This window comes from Haematobia irritans, chromosome 2 (assembly GCF_050003625.1).
Source record: "Haematobia irritans isolate KBUSLIRL chromosome 2, ASM5000362v1, whole genome shotgun sequence".
NCBI classification, from domain to species: Eukaryota; Metazoa; Arthropoda; class Insecta; order Diptera; family Muscidae; genus Haematobia; species Haematobia irritans.
This window is the reverse complement of record NC_134398.1, coordinates 145555664-145576611: the sequence shown is the minus strand read 5'-3', so window position 1 is coordinate 145576611 and position 20948 is coordinate 145555664. Positions and strand designations below refer to the sequence as shown.

Here is a 20948-nt window from a genome sequence, read left to right as displayed (position 1 = left end):
CCAAGTTATAAAAAATTGAATTAAAAGAACTTCATGGGTAGTTAAAATAAAGAACATCATTGGGAGTGCATCTTCTGGAAGTGCTTTTAAAGTTGTGCCTTTGGAAGAACTTCCAAATTTTTTTGCTGGGTAGCTATTGATGACAATAACGGCTACATAGCTCAGTGGATAGTGTGTTGGCTTACAAATTGCATGGTCCGTGGTTCGATTCTCCGTCCAGACGAAAAGTAAAAAAAAAATTTTAAAAATTTATAAAATCGTATAATTTCTTCTACATTTTTTGTATTACAGAAAAAAGTGCTAAGAACTAAAAAACTTCGTGGAAGTGAGAAAGATGTGAGCGAAAATGCAATTAGCAAGAAAAAAAATTTTTTTTTGAGTTAGTCTTTATGAAATTGTTTTTACATCCTGGAAAAGAACAAACGTTTATCACAGGAAGTATATACTTTTCTTCCACATACACTTCCTTTCAACGAAAAGCAAATGAGAAACGAACTTTGTTTGTCTAAAATTTCGTTTGGGAGGAAAGAATTATTTTTTTGCATGTATAGAAAATTAAAAAAAGAAAAAATCTTATTTCTATAGAATATTATGAAAAAATTATTTCTATAGAAATTTTTGACAAATTTTTATTTCTATAGAAAATTCTGACAAAATGTTATTTCTATAGAAAATTTATGTATAGAAAAACTTGACACAATTTTACTATTATAAAATTTATTTTTTTTTATGTCAGCCTTTCTTCAATAACTTAATTATCAACAACTTAATAATCATTTCCTTAATTGTAATAATATGTAAAATTTTATTTCTCAAAAAATTCTGATAAATGTTTATTTCAATTGAAATTTTCTCAAAATTTTATTTTTATGGAAATTCTGTAAAAATTTTATTTCTATAGAAACTTTTGCCAAAATTTTATTTTGTCAAAAAAAAAAAAAAAAAAATTCTATAAAAAATTTTATTTTTATGGAAAATCTTCCCAAAATTATTTCTTAGAAAATTGTGGCAAAATTCTATTTCTATAGTAAATTAAAAACTATTTCTAAGAAAATTTCAAAATTTTATTTTTATGGAAATTCTGTCAAAATTTTATTTCTATAGAAACTTTTGGTAAAATTTTATTTTGTAAAAAAAAAAATATGGAAAATTTTGTCAAAATTTTATTTTTATAGATAATCTTCTCAAATTGTTATTTCTTAGAAAATTGTGGCAAAATTTTATTTCTGTACAAAAATTTGAAAAACTTTATGACTATAGAAAATTTTGACAAAATTTTATTTCTGTAGTAAATTAAAAAAATGATTTCTATAGAAAATTTTGTGAAGATCATATTTGCATAGAACATTTTGTCAAAATTTTGCGTTTATAGACAACTTTGTCAAAATCGTATTTCTATACAAAGTTTTCTCGAAATTTCAATTCTACACTGAAAAAATATTATCGTGAGGTCAAAGATGTCATATCCTTAAAATACGAAGCAAATTTTGCTTAGCATAGAAGATGCATTTCTCTAATATAAAGTTTTTTTCCTTGTCCAAAAGTCGATAAACTTTTCAATGAAGTCGTATTCTTATTGTTATTCTCGGCTTTTTTGGCTCGGAATCAATACCGAAATTTTTAAAGTAAAGACAAAATCTTTGGAACCGGGAATGTTTTTTTTTCAGTGTATAGAAAATTATCTCAATACTTTACAGTGCATTCGCGGTAACGTGAACACCGCTTAACGTGAACACGCTCTTTCTTACACTAACTACTCCGTAACGCTGAAACATGAAATTTGACTTTAAAGGTAGATTCACAATGTCAAATATACTTACGAAATTTTTAACGATCTAATTTGGTTTTTTTCGTGAAACTTAATTATTAATTTAAATTGCTTTATGACTACATACCCAGTGATATTTTTTCCAATCTCTTTTTTTAATTTTTTTTTTATGAAATTAAATTAAGTTTTTAATATTACTAAAAACAAAGATATAAGACTATCATGGTAGAACGTGTAAAACTCCCGAATATGGCTATGTTTTGTTCTGAAATTCGCTGAAGTTCGCTAACGTGAACATTTTCGCTAACGTGAACTCTCTTGGTTTAATTAGTTCACTTGCACTGTATTTCTATAAAAAACGTTGTAAAAATTTTATTTCTATAGAAAATTTTGTAAAAATTTTATTTCTATAGAAAATTTTATCGAAATTTCTATAGCAAATTTTTTAAAAATATTTTTTTCTGTAGAAAATGCTAAATTTTGTCAATTTTTTCTATTGAAAGTTTAGTCTATATTTTATTTCGATAAATAATTTTGTCACGATTTTATAAAAATTTTCGAGAAATTTCTTTAATAGCAAATAAACAAACAATTGTATCGCTTGCCTACACTGAAAAAAATATTTACGTTAAGATTACCCAACCTAAATGTAAAGATGCGCAATTTACAGAATATTTGGGACAAATTTCTTTAAAATAATGAAATTTTAATTAAAAGAAAGTTTATAATCTTTGCTTCAAAAATTTGTTTCATTAAATTTAGGACACAAATTTTGCAAATTTGCGTCCCTCTATTAAAGTCGCATATCTTTCAACTAAGGCAAATTAAGTAAGGCTTAAAGTAAGGAGCCACATTTTTGATTTAAAGAAATCGTCCTTAAGTTAAGTGATATATTGAATCTTTAGATTTAAGATAAAAACGCTCCAAATATCGGCTAAGACTTATTTTGAGGATTTAGCACCTTAGGTTTAAAGTTTTTTTTTGTTGGAATTAAGAAAATATTTGTTACTTTGAAGTATCCGTTATAATTTGGATTTTTACTCTGGCATTTGTTTGTAGGTGAATAGCTTTATTAATATACCGCGAAAAGAGAATGAAAATTGAATAAGTGAGATCTGTATTTTATATTTGTATTTTATTGATCCTAGATTTAAAACCAGGTAGGTCGCTAAAAAAAATTCTTTATTTTAAAGAAGTCGCATCTTTGGCTCGGAATCAATACCAAAATCGTTAAGAGAAGGTCAAAATCTTTGGATCCAATTAAACTTTTCTTTGAGTGTAGGTATTTAGGTTTGTGCGATCTTAAAGAAAGTACTTAAAAGATTTCATTCATGTGCTCAATAAACTAAAACACACAACTATATTCATATAGACCGTTTCCTGTTTAGTTATTTTCAAATATTCATTTATTTTGAGGAAAGTATATATTTTTTTATTTGGCAAGTAGATGAAATGCATGAATGAATGGATGAATGAATATTATATTGTGAACTGGCCTCTTTCTAATGAAAGTGCTGTTTCAGTACACTCGTATTTTTATGTGGATTATTTAACTGAGCTTTTACTGTGTGCTCCGTTTTCTATTTGTCATTCAGAATTTCATGCGATTTGAAATTATAATTATTTGTAGTGGTCATTGTAAGAAAAATTGGACTGTATCGTTTCTCTGCTCTGTTGTTGAAATATATATTTACTTTTTATTGTTATAAAATTAATTGATTTTTTTTTTTTGTATTTCTAACGAAAAAATAAACAAAATTGCTGCGTTAGACGACTGTAAGACGAGTTGTAAGAATAATTGTTTCTGTATTCATTAATATATTCGATTTTTTTACATATGACAATATTAAAACTTTTTAAATAACCATGATCTGTTTATGATATGTTATCTGACAAGAATATATGATTTGGAACTGCATACATCTGTCTACTGCATGTGACACCAGCAGAACAAATGTTTTGTTACATGTACTATATATCTTTGGAAGATGATTAAATCATCAGTTTAGTAGACATATTTTTGCCAAAAATTCTATAAATGTCTACTACTGATTGTTGATATTATAAATGTCGATAGATTTTATGAGGTCTACTATAAGCGTGTGCAAATAAACGAGATTCCAAACCATGAAACACCTTATTTATATTCATATCCCTTTTTGGGTATTTCTGGGAAAAAAAAACAAAGCAAAAGTGAATACGAATTACAATCAAGTAAGCAAGTAAAGAAGGTCAGGGGCGACTATATTATCCCACTCACCACATTTCATGCCAAAGTCTCTTTTTTACACAAAAAAGCAAACTACGTTATGGAAAAAATTAACTATCTCGTGCGAAAATTCATCTAAATTGTATTCCAAATTTTGAGATTCATTAAATTAACGAAAATTTTCAGACATGTTAGGGTTTTAACAACCATTTCCGAAATTCATCCTTCTCGATAAGAAAAAATTAACTAAAAATAAAAAATCTTAGATGCCAGATCATTCCCATTTTAACCACGCTGTAGTTCATTCTTACTATTGTTGAGAAATGTACGAAAAACTTCTTCTCTTTAATTATTTAGAATTGTACTAATATGTATGTCATTGAAATTTTACTGCCATTTAGTTCATAAAAATTTTGATACATACTTGGAATACAGAAAAAAATTTTGGGCTAGGGAAAATTTCTTACAAATAAACTTAAATATAAACAGAAAAACTTTTATTTGAAAAATAAAGACCGAAAAAAAAAACAACAAAAAGATAAAACTTAAATATAAACTAAAACAAAATAATTTTTTTGCAATATATGTAAGTTAGTTTTGGCATCAGTTTTACAATTGACTTTTTTCTGTGTATGAGAACAATAAATTAATGTGGCTAATATGGACATATTTAAGAAAACTGGTCGAGATATATATTATCTATATTAAAATCTGAATCGATTTGGTTAATATTTCGCAGGTTCAAGATCCTTGATGGAGGATAATCTTGTACTCCATTTAAAAAAAACATCGGGAAATTTCACCATATATTTAGAACTTAACCGAGGGAGCCACCGTGGTTAGCATGCCCACCTTGCATACACAAGGTCGTGGGTTCGATTCCTGTTTCGACCTAACACCAAAAAGTTTTTCAGCAGTAATGGTGGTGACATTTCTGAGTGTTTCAAAGCTTTTCTAAGTGTTTTCGGACTCGGCTATAAAAAGTAGGTCCCTTGTCATTGAGCTTAACATCCCAGTAAAAAAAAACGTCGCCCAGTAAAAAAAAGCGTCGCCAAATTGACGCAGAAGCGATGAATTTAACATGGGCTTGTCATGGGCAGCCGCTGCACTGAATTTGCATCACTTCTTAAGGTGTGAGGTGAATTTAGTGTTTTGGATGTGAATCATGGATTTTTGTGATATTTTAACAATAAATAATTTTTAATTTTTTTTTTATAATTTTTAATGCATTACAACGCTTGTCTGGAACGTTTGTCATCCAATATTTTCACAAATTCGCATTTTTTTCTAGAAAGGATTTAAAACTTTTTTCTGCTAAATTTAAATAATTTGTACCATTTTATTAATTTTTAATATGTTTTTAACCTATTTGAAACAAATAAAAATAAATTTCCCTTTAAAAATATGAAAAAAGCGGGTTATAAAAAATTGACTCAAATAAAGAACATCTTTGGGAGAGCATTTTTGGAAGTTCTTTCAAAGTTGTGCCTTGAGAAGAACTTCCAAATTTTTTTGCTGGGATGTAATCGTGCAGCACTCAGTGATAAGAGAGAAGTTCACCAATGTAGTATCACAATGGTCTGAATAGTCTAAGTGAGCCTGATACATCGGGCTGCCACCTAACCTAACCTAACCTAACCTAGAACATAACCGATCTCGCTGGGCCCCCAATAAAATCCTGTGTCCTTCGTCTCTATTCCAAACACTCCATTTGCAACATATGTATGCCGTGGACTAAAGAGGAGCAAAGTTTCTTTTCTCATACTTTGAAGATGCGCTGTACGTCGTAAGCAATCTTTTTGAAATGTAAAAAAGTATTTCATGTAAACCAATATTCTACACCTGATTTATTATACTGAAGAAATTCAAAAAATTTTTGGAGGATCTATTTAAATATGATTAGATCTCAAAACTGGCCACTTTATATTTAAGCAGATCTACCCAGATATGATGAGACAGAATTAGATATAATTATATATAAGTCCACATATTACGAGATCTAACATCAGATCCAACTATATATAGGAATAGATATAATTATATCTAAGACATTAGATTTAGGCCAATATTGAGATCTTGTAAGATCTAATTAGTAATTAGATACGATTAGATCTTACCATTTTTCGGATCTACCCATATCTTTGTATCAAATTAGATCCCTCAATTTTTACTCTGGTAGGACTCATCCAAAAGTATCACACGGACAACAAGGACATATAATTTCGTCGTAAAAATTATATGATTGGCACTCAAATTTTTAGCGTATTATTTTTAAGTGCATGCATATAATGTTCATAAACTAGTATAACATGTTTGGGACATATATGTTAACCCTCTAGTGACCAATCTCGCCTTTAGGCGGGCTTCATTTAATAATGAAGCTTTTAGTAAAGCACTCCTTAAGACAACAAAAATGGGTAAAATAAAAAGAAAACTTAGTTGAAACTGTTCAAGAGGCTTTGCAGCATATACTGAATTTTACCGTATAAAATTTTCTTGTTTAGTTTTCTTGCTTTTGTGTCGTTAACATTGAAAATTTAATCAGCTGGCAAAAAAATTGGGGCATTAGAGGGTTAATATGTTAGAAGATATTATATTTGGGACATCACATTTTTATACACACCACCATAGAATGGTGATGGGAGTATAATGGGGATTCCGACTTTATGAAGTATATATTCTAAGACGATATAATCATGTCCGTCTGTCTGACTGTCTGTCTGTCTGTGTGTCTGTTGTTATCACGCTACAGTCTTCAATAATGAAGCTATCGTGCTGAAAGTTTGCACAAACTCGTCTTGGGTCTGCAGGCAGGTCAAGTTCGAAGATGGGCTATATCGGTCCAGGTTTTGATATAGTCCCCATATAAACCCTTATTTATCAACCGATCGTACTCAAATTTGGCTTACTCAAATCTTCTATAGCACTGACTCTATGTGCAAAATTTCATTCAAATCTGTTGTGATTTAGATATAGCTCCCATATATACGTAACGCCCGATTTTCAAAAATTCCCCCCTTACATAAATCTATTGCCCTTTTTGTAGAAATTTGGATTTATTACCCACTCTAATTAATCGATTTCCTCTTTTTATACCCTCCATCATAGGATGGGGGTATATTAACTTTGTCATTCCGTTTGTAACACATCGAAATATTGCTCTAAGACCCCATAAAGTATATATATTCTGGGTCGTGGTGAAATTCTGAGTCGATCTAAGCATGTCCGTCCGTCCGTCCGTCCGTCTGTTGAAATCACGCTAACTTCCGAACGAAACAAGCTATCGACTTGAAACTTGCCACAAGTAGTTGTTATCGATGTAGGTCGGATGGTATTGAAAATGGGCCATATCGGTCCACTTTTTCTTATAGCCCCCATATAAAGGGACCCTCAGATTTGGCTTGTGGAGCCTCTAACAGAAGCATATTTCATCCGATCCGGCTGAAATTTGGTATATGGTGTTGGTATATGGCCTCTAACAACCATGCAAAAATTGGTCCACATCGGTCCATAATATATATAGCCCCCATATAAACCGATCTCCAGATTTGGCTTGCGGAGCCTAAAATAGAAGAAAATTTCATCCGATCCGGCTGAAATTTGGTACATGATGTTGGTATATGGTCTCTAATAACCATGCAAAAATTGGTCCATATCGGTCCATAATTATATATAGCCCCCATATAAACCGATCCCCAGATTTGGCTTGTGGAGCCTCTAAGAGAAACATATTTCATCCGATCCGGCTGAAATTTGGTATATGGTGTTGGTATATGGTCTCTAACAATCATGCAAAAATTGGTCCACATCGGTCCAATTTTATATATAGCCCCCATATAAACCGATCCCCAGATTTGGCTTGCAGAGCCTCAAAGAGAAACAAATTTCATCCGATCCGGCTGAAATTTGGTACATGATGTTGATATATGGTCTCTAACAACCATGCAAAAATTGGTCCACATCGGTCCATAATTATATATAGACCCCATATAAACCGATCTCCAGATTTGACTTGCGAAGCCTCAAAGAGGAGCAAATTGCATCCGATCCGGCTGAAATTTGGTACATGGTATTGGTATATGGTCTCTAACAACCGTGCAAAAGTGGGTCCACATCGGTGCTTAATTATATATGGCGTCCATATAAACCGATCCCCAGATTTGGGTTGCGGAGCCTCACAGAGAAGCAAATTTCATTCAATCCGGTTGTAATTTGGAACGTGGTGTTAGTATATGATCTTTAACAACCGTGCCAGAATTGGTCCATATCGGTCCATAATTATATATAGCCCCCATATAAAATATTCTCCAGATTTGATATCCGGAGCCTCTTGGAGGAGCACAATTCATCCAATCCGGTTCAAATTAGGCACGTGGTGTTAGTATATGGTCGCTAACAACCATACCAAAATTGGTCCAATCACACAAAAATTGGTCCATATCGGTTCATTTCTATAGAAAATTTTGTTAAAATTTTATTTCTGTAGAAAATTTTGTCAAAATTTTATGTCTACTTTGTCAAACTGAATTATATACCTATTTAATCGATCTTTTTTGATTTAATATATACCACGTATGGACTTACATACAATTTAGAAGATGGTGCTAGGAGGTTTTAAGATACCTCGCCATCGGCAAGCGTTACCGCAACTTAAGTAATTCGATTGTGGATGGCAGTGTTTAGATGAAGTTTCTACGCAATCCATGATGGAGGGTACATAAGCTTCGGCCTGGCCGAACTTACGGCCGTATATACTTGTTTAATAATAGACTCATTTCAGACATTTCTGTTCAGATTGTGATAAATCTCCCATATACCCTTTAATGTTCTTAAATATGGAAATGTGGTTTTTCCCCCAAACCAATAGCATTGATACCCCACAAACAATGTTCACTAATTCAGTTGAGGTGGTTTAGGGTATGATATAGTCGGCCCGCCGGACTTTCTACTTTACTCACTTGTTTTAAATTAACATTTAAAATGTGTATGTATATAATTTTCATAGCATTTAAAAAATTATTAAAATACTTCTAAAAATATATTCCTTCCTGTGACAAAGCAAGGAAAATGGCATAGCTTTTAGTGCCGATTCTTAAGTATGTCTACACTAAAAAAATATGGTTGTGAGTCCAACGACTTCATGTCCTTAATATATGAATGCGAATTTTGCTTAGTATAGAAGACGCATTTCTCTGAGAAAAAGTTTTTTCCTTGTCCAAAAGTCGATACACTTTTCAATGAAGTCATTTTGTCTTTATAGTTAAGTGATTCGACTTAAATTCCGAACATAAAAGACAATTAGTTTGACTAAGGTAAACTTGGTTTAATAATTTCGAAAAATTCTTCAAAATTAATTAAATCGACATTTTTAGTTTATTTTAAAGGCATTTTTACTTGAAACATAGTATAATTTCTCCTTGTAGTCGAGTCCAAATTTGAAAATTTAAATTGTTGTTAACACGTTTTTAGTGAACTTAATAGCACGTGAAAATTTTGTTTCTTAGAATTAAGTACGCAAAACTCAAATTTAAAAGTTAATTGTGTCTTAAAGGTGACCTTACTTCTTCGCTTCTTTGGCTCGGAATCAATACCAAAATCATTAGTGTAAAAACAAAATCTTTGGATCAAGGCATGCTAGTTTTCAGTCTAAAACCAAAGGAAAATAATTGTAATCTTTCTTCTCGAACACAACCTTTTGCCTAAACTTATTTTCCACAGCCATAGCTTGAACCATAAGTTATTAAGTCAGAATCTTTCACGTTGTTTTAATTTCTATGGTCTCGTTTGCGTCAACCGCATATGGTAATGGTAGCTTGCTATTTACTCATCACCTTTACTTTCTAAAATGGTTATGGTAATTACCTCTCTTGCTTTGTAAGTTCTATTTTTAGATTGTCAATCGCTCTTTAATCTGTTGCACAACAAAATAAACATAAGAAAACAAATAAGAAAAGTCTAAAGTCGGGCGGGGCCGACTATATTATACCCTGCACCACTTTGTAGATCTAAATTTTCGCTACCATATCACATCCGTCAAATGTATTGGGGGCTATATGTAAAGGTTTGTCCCAAATACATACATTTAAATATCACTCGATCTGGACAGAATTTGATAGACTTCTACAAAATCTATAAACTCAAAATTTAAGTCGGCTAATGCACCACAATGTTAGTAAAAAATATGGGAAACATTTAAATCTGAAGCAATTTTAAGGAAACTTCGCAAAAGTTTATTTATGATTTATCGCTTGATATATATGTATTAGAAGTTTAGGGAAATTAGAGTAATTTTTCGACTAAGCAGTGGCGAGTTTACAAGGAAAATGTTGGTATTTTGATCATTTTTGTCGAAATCAGAAAAACATATATATGGGAACTATATCTAAATCTGAACCGATTTCAACCAAATTTGGCACGCATAGCCACAATGCTAATTCTACTCTCTGTGCAAAATTTCAACTAAATCGGAGCAAAAAATTGGCCTCTGTGGTCATATTTGTGTAAATCGGCCTAAAGCTATATATGGGAGCTATATATAAATCCGAACCGATTTCAACCAAATTTGGCACGCATAGCTACAATGCTAATTCTACTCCCTGTGCAAAATTTCAACTAAATCGGAGCAAAAAATTGGCCTCTGTGGTCATATGAGTATAAATCGGGCAAAAGCTATATATGGGAGCTATATCTAAACCTGAACCGACCTCAACCAAATTTGGCACGCCTAGCTACAATGCTAATTCTACTCTCTGTGCAAAATTTGAATTAAATCGGAGTAAAAGATTGGCCACTGTGGTCATATGAGTGTAAATTGGGCGAACGATATATATGGGAGCTATATCTAAATCTGAACCGATTTCAATAAAAATTGTCACACTTAACTACACTACTAATTGTACTCCTAGTGCAAACTTTCAACCAAATTGGGGTAAAACTCTGGCTTCTGGGACCGTATTAGTCCATATCGGGCGAAAGATATATATGGGAGATATATCTAAATCTTCCAAATCAATAGGGTTCTATTCTGAGCCAAAACACATATTTGTAACAAATTTGAAGTCGATTGGAATAAAACTGCGACCTAGACTTTGTTTGCAAAAATGTGTTCACGGACAGACGGACATGGCTATATCGACTCAGGAGCCCACCCTGAGCATTTTTGCCAAAGACACCCTGTGTCTATCTCGTCTCCTTCTGAGTGTTGCAAACAAATGCACTAACGTATAATACCTTGTTCCACAGTGTGGCGCAGGGTATAATTACAACAAATTATGCATACCAATGGGTTTTCAAGTCATCATGAGCGATATTGAACATTTCTATTAATCTCTACGACCGTTAACTGAAATTCTTTAAAACTCCCATTTACTGGAGGACACCTTCTAATAAAGATATTTCAGTTATATGGGCTAATACTCAACACCTCTAAGCTTATATTGAGTGACCTTTAAATCACTTTTGCAGACATATTCAATTATTCATACATTTCTGAACGTTCACCTATTCATAATGTATGAAAATTCTTATTTTTTTTTTAACCCGCCTTAATGTATGCACATAAATGTATGGACAAAATCAATCATAAGTCAATGACTTACCAACAATGTTCGTCAATGTTGCTGCTTCTCCAAATATATTCTAATGATTGTTGGGGGTATAAGGAATTTTAAAATATATTTTTTAGTTTTTTAATGTAATTTTAAAAAAGTTTTCCTTAATTATATGGAAATTTAACGTGGGGGTTTCGCAGTATTTCTTTATGCTCTCATAGAATTTAATATAAATTAGTTATTTATATTTGCTATGATCGTAAACTCTTAGTGGTTCATCAATATAGGGTTTTTTCCATAGCACTTAATTTTATTAAATATATAAATGTTAAATATTTAATTATTTTTCATAGAACTTTTTATAACAAATTCGTATTAATACTATTATTTTTTCAATGTTCACTTAGGACAAACTGAATTGTTAATGCTTTGCGATTTACGTTATTTGTTACATCCATATGTTTGAGTTAATTATATTTATTTCTTTTCTGCAATATGATATGAGAACTTATTCCAACCTCTGTCAATGTAAAAACACTACTCATTTGCTGATAAAGTTATCTATTTTTCCATTTCACATTAATGGGAGAGCTGGTTTCACCATTATTCAACTAGTCACGTTTCAGGAAACGTTTTTTATATAATTTCAATATTTTTTAGATTACTTTCACATATAATAATATATTTAAGATTTTTTATTATATCTTCTCGAAAAATATGTTTCTAGTTTTCACAAAAAAATCTCTTATACTTTTGTTTTTTTAGTTTTTTTTTTACTTTCTTTAAATACCATAGAAAAGTGTATTGGAAAATTCCACTGTTATATTCATATAGAATATTTTTCTTGAATTTTCTCCGTTAAGGTAAACGAAAATACATCCGTTTCACTACAAGTTTCAACTGTAAGTGTTCGCAAAATTGATTCTCTGTTATTGCTCAGTTTAGTTCTGTTTTTTGCCGCAATGTATCTGCAACCATCCCCCACCACTATATGCATTCAGAAGCACACACACACACACACCCACATATATCTATTGTACTGTTTATAACCATACGCTCGCATATTGTAGAAATACTACTGTAATGGGTCTGTTAAACCCAAACACCCTCCAACCCTTTTCGCTCGTTTTCCCAAGTTTTCTCTCGTGTGGCATTCTCACCGGCTTAGTGGATTTGTTATCTATTGACTTAGAACATGTGCAGAGCTTTTCTCAAACAATTCTCGAACTGTTGCATTTCTATTCAACCTACGTTCACGTTATGCTAAACGTTTTGTTTACCGTATGCCCCGCACCTCGTATAAACTGATGTATCAGTCAAATCATTGATTCGTAATTTAGTTTGTAACAGAGAGAAATCATAACATTTGATACATCGTAATAAATATAGAGCCCCTACATCAATGTTTAGAAATCGTAACATCGATTTGAAACGGAATTGCTGATTGATGTACAATAACCAGAAAGAAATATGTTGTGAGAAATTTGAATTGGTTAATAAATTGAATCGACTATTAAATGAGTAAAATATGATTATATTTGTGAAAAACGTGAAGCTAAATACAATATTTGGTATCCTTTTTCAAATGCTTCTGTTGAAAGAACATTTTCATTGTTCAACATAGTTCAAAACAAATTAAGGAACCAATCGTATGTTAATTTCAACCTCTAAAAACATTTTAGGAGTTAATATTCCTTAAAAGATGGGTGTAAAAATTTTACACATACACACAAGTGAAATCATTAAATTATTAACTTTCAACTATTTGTATACTACAACAGCGGAAGATTTAGAAATGTTTTAAAAATTTTGCGAATAATGTATAGATTTATTTTTCTACTTTATAGTGACTTATACACCGTCACTATAAAGTAGAAAAATAAATCTATACATTCACTTATATATTTTTAATAAATTTGACTTAAAATATTTATACCTTTATTTTGTTTTACCTGCTTTTTCAATTAATTAAACTAACGCTAAATTTAACTTAACCCTCTAATGCCCCAATTTTTTGCCAGCTGATTAAATTTTCAATGTTAACGACACGAAAGCAAAAAAACTAAAAAAGAAAAATTTATGCGGGAAAATTCAGTATATGCTGCAAAGCCTCTTGAACAGTTTTAACTAACTTTTCTTTTTATATTACCCATTTTTGTTGTCTTAAGGTGCGTTTTACTAAAAGCTTCCTTATTAAATGAAGACCGCCTAAAGGCGGGCTTGGGCATTAGAGGGTTAATGAAATCTTACCTTTTTTAAGTATGTCTAAAACATTTTATGAACTAAACGTTGGTACAGTAGGTAACGGATATAAGCACATCTCATATAAGAAAAAAATATATATTGTATTGTGGTTTTGTCGTCGGCTGAGGTAGACCAGTGGTCGTCCAGGATCAACTTTAAGGACCCACAAACCTTAAATTAAGAACACACGATCTGGTGGTATTTATACAATAATAGTAGTACGAACTTCATTTATTTGACCTTATATACGTATAATGCTTATTTTTGCAAGGTATGATGGGGAGTCGGTGATTAATTATGTAGCTTCTTAATAAAGATGCCGGTGGATCGGTTGTTGACGATTTGGTTCGGCTAAAGTCGTTGATACGGTGTCGGTGACGATCGGTTAGTGATTAGGTTGATGGTTAGGGATTGTCGCTGACGACTCGGCGTCGTTGACTATTCGGTTGAAGGCTCGGTTGATGATTCGGTGGTGGTGATGGTGGTTTGCTGGTCAGCCGTCGGTGGCTGTCCGGTGTCGATGAGTCGGTTGTGTTGGTTTGGTCGGCTGTCGGTGGTTGGCCGATGTTTATGATTCGGATAATGCGGCGATATGTTGACGATTCGGGCGATGCAGGATATATTGATGATTCAGGTGATGCGGCGATTCAGTGTTGATAGTGTATGTTGATAATCCGGGTGATGTGGCGTTTCGGTGTTGATTGTTGATTCGATGTTAGGTTAGTAACAAAACTACAAGCTACTTGCCGAACCTACTACTGGAAGCAAGCTAATAGCCGGAGCTATTAGTGTGGAAGCAAGCTAATAGCCGAAGCTATTAGTGCAGAAGCAAGCTAATTGCCGAAACAACTAGTGCGGAAGCAAGCTAATAGCCGATGCTACTAGTGCGGAAGCAAGCTAATAGGCTATGCTACTAGTACGGAAGCAAGCTAATAGCCGAAGCTGCTAGTGCGGAAGCAAGATAATAGCCGATGCTACTAGTACGGAAGCAAGTTAATAGCCGAAGCTACTATTGCGAAAGCAAGTTAATAGCCGAAGCTATTAATGCGGAAGCAAGCTAATCGTCGGAGAACGATTATTGCGGAAGCAAGCTAATAGCCGAAGCTACTAGTGCGGAAGCAAGCTAATAGCCGAAGCTACTAGTGCGGAAGCAAGCTAGTAGCCTACGCTGCTAGTGCGGAAGCAAGCTAATAGCCGAAGCTATTAGTGCGGAAGCAAGCTAATCGTCGGGAAGCAATTAGTGCTAAAGCAAGCTAATAGCCGAAGCTACTAGTGCGGAAGCAAGCTAATAGCCGAAGCTATAGTGCGGCAGCAAGCTAATCGTCGGGAAACGATTAGTGCGGAAGCAAGCTAATATCCGAAGCTACTAGTGCGGAAGCAAGCTAATTGCCAAAATAATTAGTGCGGAGCTAGAGTTCCTGTCGCTTAGTGTGAACTGACTGCGGTCGTGCCACTCGTTGTGTTCAATACCCTTCGGCTGTCGGGACTCCTTGCTCGTTGCCCAAAAACCCCGAGTTTATATTCTCCCACAGCCACGACGTAGATGAGAATTATACTCATAGCACGCAAAAAAATGTTGCCCAAAGTCAGATTGCCTCATAAAGTATTTTCCCCATACCCACCCAGACTGCATTGAATGACAGTGGGTATGTGGGGAGTGGAGCAGTGGGCATAGACATAGTGGCCACACAAAATACACACATACCAAACACATACCAAACGTGATACGGATCAGATGAAATTTGGTACATGGTGTTAGTATATGGTCTCTAACAACCATGCAAAAATTGGTCCATATCGGTCCACTTTTACGTATAGCCCCCATATAAACGGACCCCCAAATTTGGCTTGCGGAGCCTCTAAGAGAGGCAAATTTCATCCGATCCGGCTGAAATTTGGTACATGGTGTTATTATATGGTCTCTAACAAACATGCAAAAATTGGTCCATATCGGTCCATAATTACATATAGCCCCCATATAAACCGATCCCCCGATTTGGCTTGCGGAGCCTCTAAGAAAACCAAATTTCATCCGATCCGGCTGAAATTTGGTACATGGTGTTAGTATATGGTCTCTAACAACCATGCAAAAATTGGTCCACATCGGTCCATAATTGTATATAGCCTCCATATAAACCGATCCTCCGATTTGGCTTGAGGAGCCTCTAAGAGAAGCAAATTTCATCCGATCCGGCTGAAATTTGGTACATGATGTTGGTATATGTTCTCTAATGACCATGCAAAAATTATAATTATAATTATTTATAGCCCCCATATAAACCGATCCCCAGATTTGAACTCCGGAGCCTCTTAGAGGAGCAAAAGTCATCCCATCCGATTGAAATTTGGTACGTGGTGTTAGTATATTGTCTCTAACAACCATGCCAAAATTCGTCCATATCGGTCCATATTTATATATAGCCCCCATATAAGCCGATCCCCAGATTTGACCTCCGGAGCCTCTTAGAGGAACAAAATTCATCCGATCCTGTTGAAATTTGGTACGTGGTGTTTATATGGTATCCAACAACCATGCAGGAATTGGTCCATATCGGTCCATAATTATATATAGCCCCCATATAAATCGATCCCCAGATTTGAGAAGCAATCCCCTCTAAGAGAAGCAAATTTCATCGGATGCGGTTAAAATTTGGTACATGGTGTCAGCATATGATATCGGTTCATAATCATGGTTGCCACTCGAGCCAAAAATAATCTACCAAAATTTTTATAGAAAATATTGTCAAAATGTTATTTCTTTGTTAGATAATTTTGTCAAAATTTTATTACTATAGAAACTTTTGTCAAAATTTTATTTCTATAGAAAATTTTGTCAAAATTTTATTTCTATAGAAAATTTTGCCAAAATTTTATTTCTATAGAAAATTTTTTCCAAATTTTATTTCTATAGATTTTTTTTTCCAAATTTTACTTCTATAGAAAATGTTGTCAAAATTTTATTTCTATAGAAACTTTAAACTTAATTATATACGTATTTAATCGGCCTTTTTTAGTTTAATATATATACCATACCTTGCCATCGTTTAATATATATACCATACCTTGCAAGTGTTACCGCAACCCAAGTAATTCGATTGTGGATGACAGTCGTCAGTAGAAGTTTCTACGCAATCCATGGTAGAGGGTACATAAGCTTCGGCCTGGCCGAACTTACGGCCGTATATACTTGTTGTATTTCGTTCCTTACAATATAAGAAAATGTAGTACAAACATGATGTCGTTTTACTGTGTTTTGGTCAAAAAAAAAAAATCAAAGAAAAAAATGTGTATAAGCAAAAAAATGATAAAAGAACAAGAAATCTCTTATATTAAAATTATATGTTTATAAGAAACTTTTTTCTTATATGCAAAAATTGTCTATAAAAAAAAGAACACATATAAAAATTGCTGGAATTTCTGATTTTCTTATATCTATCCGTTACCCACTGTATAAAGTTCAATGACACATATGAACTAAAGCAAAATTTTCGTACGATTCCCAATGACACATATGAACTAAAGCAAAATTTTCGTACGATTCCCACAAATAGTAAGAGTGAACTGCTGTATGATTAAAATGATCATGATTTGGCGCCAATGATTTTCTTATTTTCTTTTAGTTTACTTTTTCTTCAATAAGAGAGTGTAATTTCGTGAACAGCAGTTAAAAAGCATTAAATTAAATTTAAATTATTAAACGCTTTGTGGAAATCTCAAAATGTGGAGTATAATTTAGTTCAATATTCGCACGAGTTACTTTATTCTTCCTATTACTTTTTTCGGTTTAAATATTATATTATTATATTTTATTGTTAAATTCAGTTTTTGAAGTGTTATTGTCACAAAATTTGGAAAACCCGTTTTGTATCTATTTATATTCCTAAAATTTTTGGGTATTTTTGAAAACAATCTAGGGCAACACTTTTAATGTAGGCTATTTATTATTCGTTTTTGCTCTTAATTCTCTACAACTTTCTCTGTTTGAAAAGCTTTTGTCGATTTATTTGTAAACAATTCACTCACGTGTACCCAAAACGTGCATCTGTAAGTTCTCTGAGAAATATTGATGTACTCGCACCAGAGCATAAGCAGTGCAAAATAGGAAGAACATTCTATTCTCTCACACTGGCTTCGATTGTTACTGCCATTGTTTCGCGTTTATCAATGCTGCCGGTTGTTATTCGCCGGGATGAATAGTCTGACTGGCATTTAGTGACGTTGTATAATTCAATTGTTTTTCTCATTGACTTTGAGGGCAACTCAATAATTTCGGGAAATACGAAAATAAAGTGTGGATAACAGAATTTGTTTAATGTCGATTTTAAATGGTGTTGCCATAATGTTACGTTGCGGTCACACTGCACACCAAAAAAAGGAAACTGTAAAACTAAAGTTAACTCTTATAGCAAGAATGAACTGCGCCGTACGAAAATTGAACTAAATTATACTCCACATTTTAAGATTTCCACAAAGCGTTGTTAAAAGAAGGAAAATTCAATGCTTTGGTGTATTTTTTAACTACAACTCACGAAATTACTTCCTCTCACAGACAAAAAAAATTATCTAAAAGTAAAGAACAAAATTATTGGCGCCAAATCCTGACCATATTGTAGTTTTTTTTACTAATCGTACGAACATTTTCTTTTGTGTTAGTTCATATTGAACTTATATGTGCGGTCATTGAGCTTTATACCCACAAATTGTAAAAATTAGATAACTATAAAAAAAAACACACATAAAAAATATTGGTAAAAATAAAAAGTGAAACTAGCGAAAAAAAATATTTTTAGTTTTTTGAATTTCTTCATCCAAATAAACTTCCAAGGCACAACTTCTAAAGCAATGCAAACGATCCGAAAAGGAGGTACTTCCGTCCTAACCTAACCTAAACTAATGAAGACTTGTAGAATGGTGGAATGCTTTCAGCATTCTCAAGTCATCTCCTCTAACATGATTTCAGATCTCACAAGAGAGGCAAAATCCACCTCTCTCATATCGTGAGATGCTCCATATATTCAAAAAGATATTGCACTAATTGAAGAGGCGATAACCGACTGGTAAATGGACAGTTTCACCTTCTTACTTAGGCCATTTTAGCGGAAGACATGTGATCACTATTCGTTATTACATGTGATGTAATAACGAATAGTCCCTTATCCCTTTATATTCTCTTCAGAATCACTTCTTGCCTTTGCCACTCACATCCCCAGTTATGATATATGTCCCACTTATATGGAAGCAAGTTACTGGTGGGTGGGATTATGTCCCTGACAAAAAGTAGGTAGAAGATGGAATACACCAGTTGTCACAATCTGATTGTCAGTGTTGTCATTGTCTACTCTTACCAAAAATTCGCAAGAAATTACATTATTCCTCTTCTATAGGCTTTGAACCAGGGATCCGGAACGGTCCATTTACCCCATTTTTATGGTAGACTTCTGCAAAATCTCTACACCCTCAAAATCATATATATTGGCCCAAGGTTAGGTTAGGTTATGTGGCAGCTCACTTAGACTATTCAGTCCATTGTGATACCACAGTGGTGAACTTCTCCCTTATTACTGAGTGATGCCCGATTCCATGTTAAGCTCAATGACAAGGGACCTCCTTTTTATAGCCGAGTCCGAACAGCGTTCCACATTGCAGTGAAACCACTTAGAGAAGCTTTGAAACCCTCAGAAATGTCACCAGCATTACTGAGGTGGGATAATCCACCGCTGAAAAACTTTTGGTGTTCGGTCGTAGCAGGAATCGAACCCACGACCTTGGGTATGCAAGGCGGGCATGCTAACCATTGCACCACGGTGGCTCCCAAACAAAACATTGTTTGAATTGTTCAAACATTCTATGTTTCATCTTAGGCATACACTGGTAGAAAACACATTTACTGAAAATTTCTTTGCGTGTATATATTTTTATATATATTATAAAATATATATTTTTAAGACACCAATTCCAAAATTTTTTAGACTTCTACAGAATGTCTTGAAATTTAAATCGGCTAAAGCCCTGCACAATGTTAATAAAAAATACGGAAAATTTCAAATCGGATATAAGTTTATATCAGGCGAAAGATATATATGGAAACTATGTCTATATCTGAACCGATTTCAATCAAATTTAGCAGACTAATTGTACTCCTTGTGCAAAATTTCAAGCAAATCAGTGTAAAACTCTATTTTCTGGGGCCACATATGTTAAGTGCATATCGGACGATAGATATATTTGAACCGATTTCTTCCAAAATTAATGGGGTTATATTCTGACCCAAAACAGAAACTTGTGCCAAATTGTTATATTTCCAACACTTTTGTAAAATCTATCACATCTATTTGTCCACCATATGATTAGTATTGTTGCACATCTCTATACAAACAGAATCCTTTGTAAAACTTGATGTAAAGAAGAAAGTGTTCTATGGAAAAAAATAATATTATGTTCTTGACATTGATTTTGCAATGTGACATTGCCACCTACGCCATAATTTTTAGTCTCTTAGCCGTATGTATGGTCATTTTTCACACAACGACAAAACACCAACAAAACCTATCGTATAAACGATATTATTAAAATCTACGTCACAATTTGTGATTGGTTCAACGTTGAGCCAAGGAATCCTTTAGAATGTAATGGAAATTTACCTGGGTAGTTTTTCCGATTTAATCCTAATGAAATCATATAACAACTGCTGCGTTTGTACAATAATACGCCATAGGTACTACATAACAATTTGTAGAAGGAAAGCCAATGAACGAGAAGGGGTGATTAACTGGTAACGGAGTACAAATTCTGATGCGCTTAAACTGACTCGAGTAGGACGAGATAAAAACTTCATAAGTGCCTTTGTTGTTTGGTGGTTTAGTAATCATTTAGATTATAATATAGTTGTAGCCCATTTTGGCTTAACTTATATAATTCGGTACACAGAAAAAAATATCACCAACATTTTTATACCCTCCACCATACACTCAAAAAAAAGTGATCTCTCTATTTCACTAAAGCCAATTTAACTTTATATTAGTTCATGGAATTATTATGTTTGGAGAAAGTTTTCTTTACTCTAATAATTTTTTGCGTACGTTAGTTAAATTAACTAAAATCGAGGAAAAAAATATATACAAATGAAGGATAAAGATTAACTAAATTCGTGTCTTCCACAAAATAGTTCAGTATTTCT

General features: G+C 33.0%; 1 protein-coding gene across 2 annotated transcripts in view; it reads right to left on the bottom strand.

Moving 5' to 3' along the window:
* The window catches only part of tim (timeless), an 80819-nt gene extending 68530 nt beyond the window's left edge, over positions 1–12289 (bottom strand). Inside the window, exon 1 of one of the 2 annotated variants that reach the window (XM_075296498.1) lies at positions 11576–12289. The gene's annotated coding sequence lies outside the window, so the exon portion shown is untranslated. The remainder of the gene's footprint in view (positions 1–11575) is intronic. The other variant, XM_075296497.1, reaches the window with a different exon arrangement.
* Between the last annotated feature and the right edge of the window lie 8659 nt (positions 12290–20948).